Source organism: Rhinolophus ferrumequinum, chromosome 18, assembly GCF_004115265.2.
Source record: "Rhinolophus ferrumequinum isolate MPI-CBG mRhiFer1 chromosome 18, mRhiFer1_v1.p, whole genome shotgun sequence".
Lineage (NCBI taxonomy): Eukaryota > Metazoa > Chordata > Mammalia > Chiroptera > Rhinolophidae > Rhinolophus > Rhinolophus ferrumequinum.
This window is the reverse complement of record NC_046301.1, coordinates 13,383,083-13,397,952: the sequence shown is the minus strand read 5'-3', so window position 1 is coordinate 13,397,952 and position 14,870 is coordinate 13,383,083.

Sequence of the window (14,870 nt, the reverse complement as noted above, 5' to 3'; positions counted from 1 at the left end):
GAGTGAGAAGACATTAGACACTCAGACTATATAAAGAAATCCTACCTTTTCTATTCCTTTTCTCCAAAATTTTCTAAACAATTTGGTCCAAGAGGCATTTAGTGCCTATTCACAGAGGACAAGAACCCTAGTTATGTGGGGTAATGGTTGGCACCTGCGCAGCATGTGTGTCCGTGCAGGGGATTAGGAGAGAATATATGGCAGAGGGGAGGAGATAATGGGAAAAGCATAGAGGAAGTCAGCTTGGGCATATTGAAGTAAGACTCCCAAGAAGGTAAAATCTAGACTGCAGTGAAGATGGCCATTGAACAGAATAGACAATACTTTCCATTGAGGTAGGAAGATATCTTTCTACCCCAATGTTACAGAATTTCTAGAATGATGCAATAATTTAATAATCATAGGTAACGAACGACTCTATGGCAGCTTACTATAGTGTACACATCTGTTTCTCACTCTCAGGTCTGTGGGGACGTTGTGTCTACACTGGGCTCTTCCAGGATTGGCTGGGCTTTACTCTAGGCTATAGTTGAATTCAGGTGCACTCTAATTGTCTCCTATCAGCTGTTTAAAAAAAAGAAAATCGTATGCTGAATGCAGTGTCTGAAGTGCAAGAGGCAAAGCAAAACATTGTAAAATACTTAAAACCTCTGCTTAGGTAGGTTCGATAAATCACATTGCTCAAAGCAAATCACATACCTGAGCCCAAAGTAATGGCTTAGGGAATTGTATTCCTTGTACTCTACAGGAAGATACAGCAAATTCCTACTTATATCAAAAGGTGTGGATTTATTTTACTGCAACAAAGAGGAAAATAGGATTGACAACACAATCTATCACAATTTGGTACATGCTATTTCGACTTCTTAGGTAAGGGACAAGAAGTTGAGAGTATTTCCCACTTTATTTTCTATACAAGGTAGGATATAAGATTGTCTATATTTGGTAGGAGAAGCAATGAGGTAGTGGTGTAAATTATTTGAGGAAAACGATGGGGTTTTAAGTACCTGCTGAGACTGAAGATGTGGACACGGAGAATGATTCCCAACCAACTTTGAGGACCTAGCAGAGGTTGAAAACCAGGCATTTGGTAGTGCCAGTAAGTCGATAAGGTTTGGCCATGGCTGAAAGCATGGTTGCTGAAGGAGAATAGAGGTGATGATGACTAGATCTGAAAACAAAAGACTGTAAAATTAGAGTGTTGATAGCAGTGTCCACATTTTAAAATTAGTGTTGTTTGATGGTAGTATTTTAGTGGGTAAATAGGTTATGAGCCAAGCATCAACATTGTTAATACCGTGAAATGATAGAAATATTAGTGGATAAAAACAGTCCCAAGAGCTTAAAAATAATGGGTGAATGTTATATAAATTGCCTTTTGAATAGAAGGGAAATGGTTGAATAATTGCTATCTTCTGTGGTTCAGTCTACTTACTTTTCACCTACTAGACAGTGGGAAATAATGGTTTGGAGCTAGGAGAATATATTCCACATCCACCTCCACCCTCCTTTTCTGCTTATGTGAAGTTTGTGGGGAGTGGGAGAGAGTGGGAGATTTCCACTAAGGACAACTAGAAAGAAAGGATATTTGGGAGAATGACAGATCTCAAATAAGGAAGCTGCAAGATTCATTCTTTGGCAGGATTGATCCGTTTCGTGTTTTTCAATTTCCCATTGAATAAAATCTGAAGTTCTTGGTCTGATAATGTAACTATATTCAAAAGGTGATATATCCCTCATCTGCATATAAAATCTCATCATATTGCTCTAGTTGATTTGAAAACTGCTGTAGGGCCTTGGAAAGCGGGATCTTGCATTACTTATCTTTGTGACTACTCCAGCATTCACTGTAGTATGCATTATTACATGTTAATTGAAAGAATCAATTAATGCATTAATATTTAATAACATGAATTAGTCAGCGTGACCCTGAGGAAATTATTCCAGAAAAGGTACTTTTTACTGAAGTTATTTTAAGGGATAGGTTTGACAATCGTTTGAAATAGGCACACCCACTAAAGTGGGAGATTAGACCTTGAGAAGAGACCCTTGGTTTCTGTTCCATTTCCTACTTGAAATGGCTTAAGACGCAGGTTCCATTTAGTGCAACTGTGAAAATTCCATCTCATCCTCATTACTATTTAGGATGCACATTCTTAATACTTCTTACTTAAATATCTGGAGGTCTTATGTTATAGGGGTCCAGAGAGAAATTTGAAGATCGATGAGCAAGAGAAAAACACACAAAAGTTCATTAACATGGATACCTCAGGTAGAAATCAGAGACACCAGGGAAAAATGAATGAGTCAAAACAATGGCTTGGAACTCCGGCGTAGATAGCATCTTCAACAACAACAAAAATACATTTGGAGAAATGACAGACAAAGGAAAGCTGTTTTAGGCTTCCAAGGAAGGTAAATAAGTGAGGGAAAACCAATGATAGATTAATGCTAGTTAGTAAGGTCTATTATGCAAATTCCTCCGGTGCCTTCTGCAGAGACTGGTAGGGTCTAAAGTTGTCTCCAGTGATTTACTTTTGTCTTTCCTAGTAAAGAGGGGAGAAGGGACATCTTTGTAAATTTATGTCCTGCTTTTAGGTAAATAGTGGGAGAAGAGGAAACTTTTCTTGTAGCTGCTTCTTCTCAATTGTCTTCAGCTCAAAGTAATCCAAAAGTGGCATATTAGGGGGTGGCGTACTCTGCTACCCTTCATACTGGAACATGAATTTCAAGGAAAAGGTGGAAAATAAAACACCAAAAGGATACTGTTTTAAACACCACAGATTGCCTCACCTCCTAAGATTTAAAAGCATTCCACTGTCATGTATTCTTTTTTTTCTGTTTGAAAATTAACTGTAGTTTTAATGTAACAATTTGAAAAATGTCATTTAAAAAATTTATAGCATACGTTATTCTGAGTATTCATGTAAAGCTAAATATTAATGCATTCAAACCAAAATATTAATGAATTTGCATTATGTGCTAAAATATCTAATTTAACATTTTGTGATTTCTAATATGTACTGATTCTTTCAAACGTATTATATATTTACATTTATAGAGCATTGTAATAAATCAAAGCTATTTGACAACTTTTAAGTAAAGCTTGATGCTTCATGTGATATAATCACAAATACAAAACAATTGCATGGTTTATACACCTATTTGAATGTTAATTTCTCGTTTCTAATGCCTGTAGCTGATTTAAAGTTTTGCAGTATCTTTTATCCTATTAATATATCTGACTGATATTTTTAAAACTTCAAAGATGATGTTTAGTAGATATTTGTAGAGCATCTCAAATTGTAGTGTGGTATTTGATGATGGATTTAGAATGATTCTTGACTTATTTATGACTCCAATCAGCTTAAATTTTATCTGCTTTCCTGGAATAAAGCCATTTAGCTACAAAAGATTCAAGCAGTCTGAAGATTATCAAACAGTATGTGTTCTTTTAATAATGTAGCTTAAAGGGATCTGATTGCAGGGTGGGGGGAATCCTTGAAAGCAGTAAGCCACCAAACAAAATACACAAAGTGCCACAAAAGGCTTTATAATTCATTTATTGGGTGGCATTTGTTTATATTCTTCTTCATATTTTTATTATACTCCTTGGCTAAATAAGGTTAATTTTAGGAGGGAAGAGATTAAAAATTGCTTTGAATCATGATCTAATCAGTTTTTTGATTTCTGAACGCCCTTTAAAACTGATGCGCTGTGTTACTCCCAACACTTTCATGTTAAATACGGTATTCAAGAATAGAAATAAGAGATCCAGGTATATGTGTGACTTTTTTTTTAACATGAATAACTTTCTTTGTGAAAACAGTCTGTATTAATATAAGCAAATCGTATTCTTAAAAATGTAATACAATTTTCGAAAGTAGTGTCTTGTTTGTATTGAAAGTTTTAACGCTTTCTGGAAATTAGAATTTTTTTATGGTATGAAAGAGGGAGATATGAAAATCAACAGTGAGACTGTGCATACATAGGTTTTGTCTGGTGGAAAATTATTCACATTATTTGAAAGCTTTTTTTTGTTTTGTTTTCAAGTTCATCCATTGTACTGTAATGAAACAACAGAGGCTTGCTTTTCTATTCTGCCACATGGCCGTTGAAAGCAGTCAGGAAGCACATCTCCATCCCATCGTCAATATGGGGAAGAGAGTGTGATGAAACACATGCTGTTTTTCCCAAATGTCAACCGAGAAGTGACACAGCCTCTCTTTCTCCCATTTCATTGTCCAACATGAGTCACATGGACACATTCAACTTCAAATGTAATGAAAGTGCAGTGGCATGACAGAACAGATATGAAATACTTGTGCGAGAACGTGCATCTTTTATTAAATACGAAAATGTAGAAAAATATGACAGAGTAAATGTCAGTGATGTAAGTAATCTCAAGAATATTTTGTAAAAATGGTAAACCCAGGATAGACTCTCAATCCTGTATTTCACATACTATAAAGACAGCTTCAAAATATGTAATTTTTTTTAACCATCCCCCTATCCCTCACTGTTGGCTTCCTCCACCTTTGTGACCATCAGCTTATTCTCTGTTTCTATGGATCTGTTTCTGTTTTGTTTATTCATTTGTTTTATTAGATTTTACATATAAGTAAAATCACACAATATTTGTCTATCTCTGTCTGATTTGTTTCACTTAGTATAATACCCTCTAGGTCTATCCATGCTGTCTCAAATGGCAGGATTTCATTCTTTTTTACTGCCGAGTAACAGAATCAAATTTTATCTTAAGTACATGGTTTGGATTGAGCTGCTAGTTTTTGATCACTGTGCTGTACTCTATTAATACAACTGTCATATGGAAATACGTTCAGAACAGTTAAACATATTCTCTGTGGATTGATACATAACTAAGTTATCATCGGCACATATGCTCTCCTTTGCTCAGATCTAGAAGGGAGGATTTTGGTTTGTAGGCTTAATATTAAAGGGTAGAGTTACATGGAATCTATTATTCTTAAATGCAGATTGTTGGAGCCAGCAAAATATTACTGTGTCTCTATTGAGACACACTGACAGATGCTTGCTACCTCTTGCATCTCTAGCACTCTCTGATTCAGGCATTTTAAAACGCATCACTGCCTGTGGCCTCAGAGGGTAGCGTCATGCAGTCAGGACACGATAAAGCCAGATGTACTTAGACTTTTGAATAGACTGTGTAATTAAGTCTGTCATGAATTATTGCAAGAACTATCTTCTCCCACCGCAATAAAGAAAATCCCAATATTTTACTGAATCTCATCTTAGTTTTCCAATATTTTTAGCATTAATAGAAAGTGCATTTGATTAGTTTTAACCATTTTCAGTTATCTTTTTAATAATTTAAGAGAATTAATTTTAAGTTATACTTCTCTGTTATGTCGGTATAAGAAATTTTTTAATTGAATGTATAGAATTAATTTTTGAATACTTTTAAACCATAGATTTCTAAAGATTTATTTCACTTTTAAGCTTTTTAAAAATACAAATGCATAATAAACAGTTGAACACATAGCTGTTTTCTTAAATTAGAGTTCCTGAATGAAATTTACAAAAGAATGCATAGCTGAAACATGTTTGAGTGCTTGACATTTGCCTTTAAATAAATTAAGCCCTGAGTATATTTAGAGATATCGACAATATTTCATCATGAATATTGTTTTTTTCTGAAGATACTAAATAAATAAGTTTTTTAGTTTTAGAAATATTTATTGGTTTGGAAATACCCTTATAGACTTGGCTGGGGTAAAGCATGTTATTTTCCCAAAAAGTAAACTTTTCTTGAATGTCACTGTGTAGAATTTTGAGCACAGTTGTTCATGCTGGGTTTTCTAAGCTGAAAGATGTCACTGCCGGATCTTAAACACATGGGGCAGAGTGCCAGTGAGAACAACTTGCCCAATATCTGTCAAGCCAGACCAAGCATGGGGCAGTACCCAGAATCCATGAAGAATATGTGAAGGTCAGGACATCAGCTGACTGCAGAGAGCTCAGAATAAACCTTCATAAAGTAGTATCCGTATCACTTTTAACGTGAATAAAAGGAACCAGGATTTCTTGGCTATCAGAAATTAAAGTGAATTTTGATGGATGGGTTAGAAATTATACACTTTAGGTAGTATGACGGTTCAATAATAATGCTTCCCATAATTAAGGAGCTGGTGTGATGATACAGTTCTGTTTCAGAATGACTGGAAACTTTGTCATGTGTTTAAAAACCTAGAAAAGTATTTTTAGTTAAAAATGCATAGTAAATGAATCTTAGCGTTTTGAAGAGATTAATTATTTATCTAGCATTATAATCAATAGAGAACAGGTGTGCTGTGATTCCAAATGAGATTTTATATCACTGTATAGAAAAAAGGGAATTTAATTTCCCCTCTCTAAAAAGGGACAAAGATGTAGTTATCACTTTATTTTATTTTTTTCTGCAACATGAACAAGGGATAAATGACAGATATTTTTAAGGTCCGTATTTAAAGTGAAAGTAATAGATATGATTAAAGTGTTTATTTTTATGTAGGTGTTTCTCAAATGAGTACTAGCAAACAAGACAAGGAAACAGCTAGCATAGAAAAAAAATATGCAGGTTCAACTGAGGGAAAATCAATAACGGAATATGAAATAAATAACTGAAATCAACTGAAGTGATACTTTTATATAGCACACATTGGGATTTTTTTTCTGTTTCTTAATTTGCAACGGTTTTGAGTAATATTTTACTTATAATAGATTGAGGACTTAGAACAATTTGTTTTTATATTTCTCCTTTTAAATGTCATTTAACTGCTATCACATTTTTAATGCCTATCTATCATTTGATCTGTTCTTATTTCCCACGGGTGCCAAGTTACAGTAAAATGTGGCCCAATAAATTTTTCAGCATGTTCCTAAACTTAACCTAGAACATAGGCCATTCATGTTACACATTTGAAGAAATATACTGGATAGCTATAAAATCAGAATGATGAAATTAGGAGATTTTCTCCCTTAATTCAAATAAGGCCTGTGTGTTATTTTTCCCCCGTACTTGGTTTTCTAGTAGTTACTACAATTAAAAGTAACTTTATCATGAGAGAAATAGCAATTTATAAAAATTAATAAATAGGAAAAAGCATTATGTGATGATTTTAGTTAATGTTTAACTACATTAAACATGTTAACAAATGTACGACAGGTTTATTTTTTTTCATTAAGAAAAGGCATTCTCAGGCTGCCCAGCTCAGAGTATTCAGCATAAGAGGTCAGTGGGATGGCACCTGGAGCTAAGCCAGCACTTAAAGCAACACTAGCTGAGGCTGATGTAGGAAAACAGTCACCTGCCCTTTATTACAGATTCACCTACCAGCTCATTGATTCAATGGGTGTGCCAGGCGATACACTCCCGGTCAGTGCCGTCCAACAGAGATGTGATGTGAGCCACACCTGCAAGCTTCATATGTGATTTCAAATTTTGTAGTAGCCACATTAAAAAGTGTGAAAAGGAATAGGTAAAATTAATGTTATTACTATATTTATCCCAGTAGGTCCTAAGACTTATCATTCCAACAAGAAGTCAATATGAATGAGGAAAAACAAAAAGAAAAGGCATTCTTAAATTTAGGGAAGGTGTGAACCTAGCTCTATTCTTGGAGAGATATTTAAGTCATTTCTCTGTAAGCGTCTTGTTAATTTAAAATAACACCTAATGAATCAGATTTTGTTATACCATGTGGTAAACAAAATATATCCATTAAATTACTAAATGACTTACGTTTTGTAAATGGGGAGAGGAATTGGCTTCAAATTTTAGACTAAATTTGATACTTAAAATTTAAAGAAAACTTTATACAATGTGACAATAAAGATTTGTTCTAATAAAACATTTCTATAGCAGAGAACTATACCTAAATCCTAAAGGAACATTGCTGCAGGGGACTTTTTTCTGTAAACCAACTTCAATGGCTTTAAAATCACATTTTTTTCAGGTCTCATGAGTATTATTTTCAATTTAAAAAGAACAACATCTGTATTTAGAACGTCACTGGAGCAAGATTGATAAGCTAGTGTCATTTAGCTTTCCATGACCTGTTTACACAGATTTTCAAAGCAGTGGCTAGATATTCTGCCAGTAAGGAACGAACTAAGCTGACTGGAAACACTTAAAATACAACACCGTTTTTCTAAGACCCAAAGTAATCAAGCAGAAATAATGGAATTATACTGGCTTCTAGATTAATTTAAATTTTTAAAAGTTACTTACATTAACTAACCTAATTAATTTGACCATGGTCTTCTTTGGTAAATTTGTAAGATTTTTAAATTCCAAATAAGCCTAAAGAAAATTTCTTTTTAATGCAGCTCTTAATTCTCAATTCTACTTCCAGTTGTGTTAATAAATAATGCTGAACTTCATAAATTAATACGCATAAGGAAAATTTTCAGTGATGCATTGATAAAGTCTTAGTAAGCAGTTAATTTTACATGAAAAGAAATATATTAATTAAAGTGATAGATTAAACTTTGAAGATATCTACATATAGATTTTAACATATACACATATATGTTAAAAAGGCTCACATAGAACTTTTAGTTTTTGTTCTATGTTTCGATGACAGTATCAAACTGTTAGTCTGCCTTTGTCTATTTTTATCAGATGTATCAGAATATTTTTAAAAGTATGCTATAATCCAAAATTTAAATGCTTCAGACCTTAAACATAAAATATCAAGCTTGGTAAAAATTGAAAACACAAACATTACAAACATCAGAGCGTTTAAATTTACCCATCAAACCATCATCATGTGTATTTGTGTATACTTTTCATGATTTTTCAAATTATTTAAATAATATAAATCATTTTTAAACAAAATTTACATTTATGAACACTTTCAGCATAGATCAAATTGATCAGCTTCCCTGACTGTGTGTAGTTAATTGGATGATAACTGTATGTGGGAGGCTGTCTGTAATATATCATTTATTACAATTTCTCCCTTTTGAACAATATTATTCGCAGCTCTCTGGTAAAGGAGAATATCTGATTTCACACCACAGGAGGGTAACAGTGGTGTGAAGGATATATACACACACACACACACACACACACACACGTATATACATACATTCACATAGATATAGATATATACACACACATACATATGTATATATACATAGTATATATGTATACATATATATACAAAAATACATGACTTTTATTAAAACAATAATCCATCTTTCCATTTTAGATAAGATCTGCCAAATTCCTATCATCAAAGATACAGCTTCACTTTCTTAATATCGAGCCTTTTTTCCTATTATAACATGCAGGACATGCTAAACTTGAAGGGAGAGGAAGTAATTATTAATGGAAAATCTGTGTAAACTGAACTATAAGACCACATTGGGCTCAATATGTCTGTTGTCAGAATACCCTCATACTGTTATATGCTGCTGTGTTAACCACCTAAATCTAGTATAAAGAAAGTTTAAGACAAAAGTATTAAAAATATCTATAGCTTCAGCATGAATATAAAACTTATGATATTCTGTTGTTGTAATAGCTGTCATTGGCAAAACAAAATGGGATCACCAAACAGAAACAGTAAAAACCTGTAAAGGGGATAAAAGGCTTGGGTAGCATTCTATGGAGTGCAATGCCCATATAAAAGACCATATATTTAAGGATTATGGCACCATAACCATTATCATAAACCTGTTGAAAAATAGATATGAATTGCAGGAGTACACAGATGTTACTGTGTATTTAAGAGTTAAGCTCACTACTAAAAACAAGCTGGGTGCTGACCTCAATTTAATGATTGTTGATATTAAAAAATAATGGTCATTTATAAATACTCTTTTACAGGCTCTAAAATCTCTTTTGTATGTTGTTGCTTACTGTATATGGTAAACATGATGTTATTTTCCTCTTAAAAAAAAAAAGAAACGAAACAACCTATAAGTAGCATCTTTAGTGTCTCAGAAAAAAGCTGATATGAAAAAAGTCATTACATCTTTGGTGGACAAATGCTCTGGATAAAGATGTTTGGATTAACAAATGCCTTATTCCACTTAATTTAATACTTGTTTCCTTTCATTAAGCTATTGAGATTTCAAAAACATCCTTATTTTATATGTACTTTTTTTCTTTTTCTTGATATGAAGAAATTATGCCATTGACTGAGATTTTTGTGTAAACAGTGGTCTCAAAGTATTTATATATGATTAAAAGTCCTTTCCACGGTGAGACCACATGTAGACGATTCCTTAGCTGTTGGCCATTGCAGTGTGTGTCTCTGAGAATTTGCCTCTTAAATTCATGGTTAGCCCCCGAAGTCATTCTCAGAGAGGTACTCTGTGATTTCTTCTTGCTTGATATCCTGTTGTATTCTTTCTGCTTTCTCTTTCCTGTTTCCCAAGATGGAATTTTCAGCTCTAGGACAGTGTTGGAAAACTTGCTCAGTGAGACTATAGAACCCATCTGCTCCTTCCTTGAGTGTCTGCTTACCTGACCTGGCTTGGTTGAGCTATGCGGTGATGTTGTTGCGCATGTATTAATATTAATACCTCATTAGTTGTCCTGTAGTTACTAAGTCAAAGTACTTTTAGGAAGATTGCTCTGGAAGCAAAATGTCAATCCCATTTTTCTATGTGTGATTCAGGGTTGGTGGTATGTTATTAGCACCGTAATCTGACTACTTCCACACAAGTTTTGGATAAATAATTTTTCAAATGGATTCAAATTGTTATGGACACCTTTTCTCTGTGAAGTAAAATCAAATTATGTGTAGAGATGCTGCTAATGGGTTTTGAAATAATCTTTTTCTGAGTCAATATATTGAAACCACATCTAAATTTTCTGAATAAAGGTAGGACTGAACAATGATGTCTGCTGCCAGGAAAGGAAGGTTAAACTCTAAATATAAGTTTTCATAAGTTCTAAAGATAAGTCCCCCCCACACTTCTAAATTAAGGTTATACACAAAGATATAAGGAAGAATTGATGTCTTCCGTGGTATAAGTGGATATGCAGTGTACACAGAGACATCATCCTTTCTGAGGGGTTGCTATGTGAAGTTTGCAACATTTGAGTAGCTGTAAAGAAAATGTACTAAAATATGGGTTGTAATTGTGGTTTAATCGAATGTCACCTTTTTGGTTGACAAATTTAATCAGCTACCGTCTCAGGAAAACATACATGGCTTAAGTTCTGTAAACAAGTGATCACTATAGAAAGTAGAATCTGTGCTTAAAAAGGACATTGAGGAGAATGAGGCAATCATTTTTATATACATTTTTACATGTATTTTAGTTACTGCTTATGTTTTATAGTCTAATGGAAATCCATATAATTTTATCCTCCTTTATTTGTGCAACAGGATACAATCAGAGCAATGATTTTCTTTACTATTATTATATAAAAGTAGTGTCACAGACACAGGCTGTTGAGGATTTATTTCATTTGCCCCTCCAGATTTTCTCTTCTTTCTTTTTCAACCTGCTGTGCCCTGGAACACTGATCTGTGAGGGCTGCACCAACTGGGCTAGACCTAGCCTATGAGATGTAAATATATATATATATATATATATATATATATATAAAATTACATCATGGAAGACGTAAATTCTCTTTTCTTTCTTTGTATATAAGCTCATTTATTTTTTGGGGGGTGGGTTATGAAAGCTGGTATTTAGAATTTTATGTTCCCTTCTCCATAGCAGACATTGTGAAGTCTTATTTTTATCTGGAAAATTTAGGTCTCCAGCAGGAGATCTTTTCCCAGAAGGCAGGAGGAGAATGAATTAGAATCTTTATTCCCCAGTTATCCCCTCCTGCAGTCCAGGCAGCAGTAACCTTCCCAAACCCAGTATGGCTGCAGACACCCCCACCTATCCACCTCACCACCATGGTCACCAGACCTAAAATATGCATACTCTTTCTTGTTTTCCCTTAGTGCTTCCCAAACTTTCCTGCATTGAACTCTGCCAAATTATCCCACTTGAGTGAGCCATAGCTAGCCTTCTTGAAGTCTGAATATTGAGCTAAACTTAATATTCGTAGGACAAAATCATACATAAAATTGAACACAGAATCCCAAGTACGATGAAAGTTTGTTTGGAAATTAATTTATAAGTAAAGCTATAAAATATATGCAAATTTGATTTCCTTTTAAAAATATGTGTGTATACACACACGCGTGCACACACACACACACACACACACAGGGGTGCCAAAAATTGTATACACATTTAAAGACAGGAAAAAACTGCATTGATATTGTACTACTCAATAGATACCAATAACAAAAGATGAATACAAGTCATATGTATACATTTTTTGGCACCCTCTGCACAAACACACATATATACATATTATAATAAGTGTTTAATTTTCAGCACGTAATTCGTTTGTATGAAAATAATCTATTTAAACATGGTAAACCTTTTTTCTTTAGCAATTGTTGCATGAAAGAGCACCACGTCTGAAATAATATTCATTTGTTTCAAAGTGTCTGTTTTCTAATAGAGTGCTATTAATAAGACTTATGGTTTGTATGTGTGTGTCTCAAAAAAACGCAATAATTCATAGAGTGTGAACATCTGATTAATGCCCCTTATTTTTACCCTTCGGTGTATTTATTAATTATAACACGCCATTATGAACACTTAGCATACAGTTTTTCTTTGGGTTATTCATTTGTTACATGTGTTGAGGATACAGAGATGAGCAAATCTCCATCATAAATGTCAGAGACGAGTGTGCTAATGAGGGCAACATATGAAATAACCCTTAAACGCAGAGAGAGAGGCGCTGATTGGAAATGAATGTACATGTGCTGCAAAATCACAACATAGGAGCAGTACCTCTGTATCCATTACTGCCTGTGTCTCTGGTTCTTATTTATGTCCACGGGAAATTCGCAGTGGTCCATTCTCTCCTAACCACTCTTCAGCTGGTCCACTTGTTTCAGCTGCTTCATGGCAGTTCGTACTCATGCCATTTTAAAGAATAAAATATCAGTTTGGAATCAAAGGCCCATGATATATATGTACAGGAAATATCAAATCTATCCTAATTTTGCCTGATAATTTCCTCATAGCAGGCATGAGTATGTGCTAACATTTTTAGAGAATAAGTAAAAATAAAAGCTAATGACCACAATGAGCAACGGGCAGGATTCTTGAAGGGTCTGTTGTCTTTCTATTCAATACAAGAAATGATTCCAAAAGCTGTTCTGGACACATATTCAATAATACTTTTGTCGTCAGATTTAAAATTACACTGTTTTCTCCAATTCTGCTAATTGTAAATGTAAAGCTTTGTAGGGTAAAATTTTATAGGAAAGTTTATATATTAATGTCCTAGTTGTGTAATACAGATGTATGTTTTAAATAAAATGTTCAAGCACTTTTTCAAACTAAATAAAAAATAGTATTTTAGATGTGCATGATTTAGCGATATACTTGGATTTATGAGTTTATAAAATAGTAAAAATGCCAGAAATCATTAGGTTAGTTAATTTAAAGTTAAGTAACTTTCTGAAACCCAAATTAACGACTATGAACATGTTGAAGACAGTGGATTAGAAGGGAATTGATAACAGGTCTTTTAATAATTGACATTTTTATTGCATAAAGTGACAAGGATGCCACGCTTGCCTCTGCCTTATATAGTTGGGTGGGGAGGGCTGCCTTTTACTCAGATGTACGATAACTGCAGAGGGAAGTTTGGTAGTACAGAATCATGAGTTCAGTTTGGTCAGGTAGAGCATGAAGTGCTTTGAGGCTTTCACGAAAGGCGGTTGAGGGCAGGGTTCCGAGTCTGAGAGGAAACATTTCCTGACTATCCTTGAATTTTATGTCTCAACTTGGCATCCATTTGCACCTCCTTAAACCATAATTAATACCCAGATAAAGACAATAGCAAAGACATACTTCTGCCTAACAAGATACAGTTACGCTGAGTACAACCTCAAATGCACTAACCCACCCCTGGAAGAGGATGCAAAGTCTTTGGGCGATGTTTCCTCTTCTTGATATCCTGTAACTCAAGTTTTATGATTTCAAGTTAACAGTGCTTAAATACTGTGAAATAAAGTCAGCGCATCTTATATACCATGGCATGCAGAGTTATGACCTCGTTATTGCCTTTATTTGGGGACCAAGAATAGTTAAGGAGATATACATGGATGCCGAGGTGACAAGGGGTGGACTTGTGATGGTTAATTTTATGTGATAACTTGGCTGGGCCATGGCAATCAGATATTTGGACAAACATTATTGAAGGTGTTCTATGCAGTTATTTTTTAGATGAGATTAACATTTAAATCAGTAGACTTTGAGTAAATTGCACTCCACACTGTGGGTTGGCCTCATGTAATCAGCTGAAGAAGGCCTTAGGAGAAAAAAAATTGACATCCTCCAAGGAAGAGGGAATTCTGACAGCAGACTGACTTTGGACTTGAGCTGTATCATAAAATCTTCCCTGGGTCTCCCGCTGGCACATCCTAAAAGCTGTGAACTTGCCAGCCTTCACAACTACAATCATGGGAGCCATTTCCTTAAAGTGAATACCTCCCCTTTCCTCTCTCCCTCACATAGTTACATATGTAGTATTTACATGGATTCCATTTTGTAATATGCCGGGGGTGCCATTGGGGGTGCCAAAACAATGTATACACATGACTTGTATTCATCTTTTGTTATTGGTGTATGTTGAATATTACAATATTAATACAGCTTTTTCCTTTCTTAAAATGTGTATATATTTTTGGTACCCTCTGTATGTTGTATATGATATAATACATTATATAGTATACTATATAATAGGTATTATATGATATATACTATAATTGATATAAATGCTGCACACATAAATA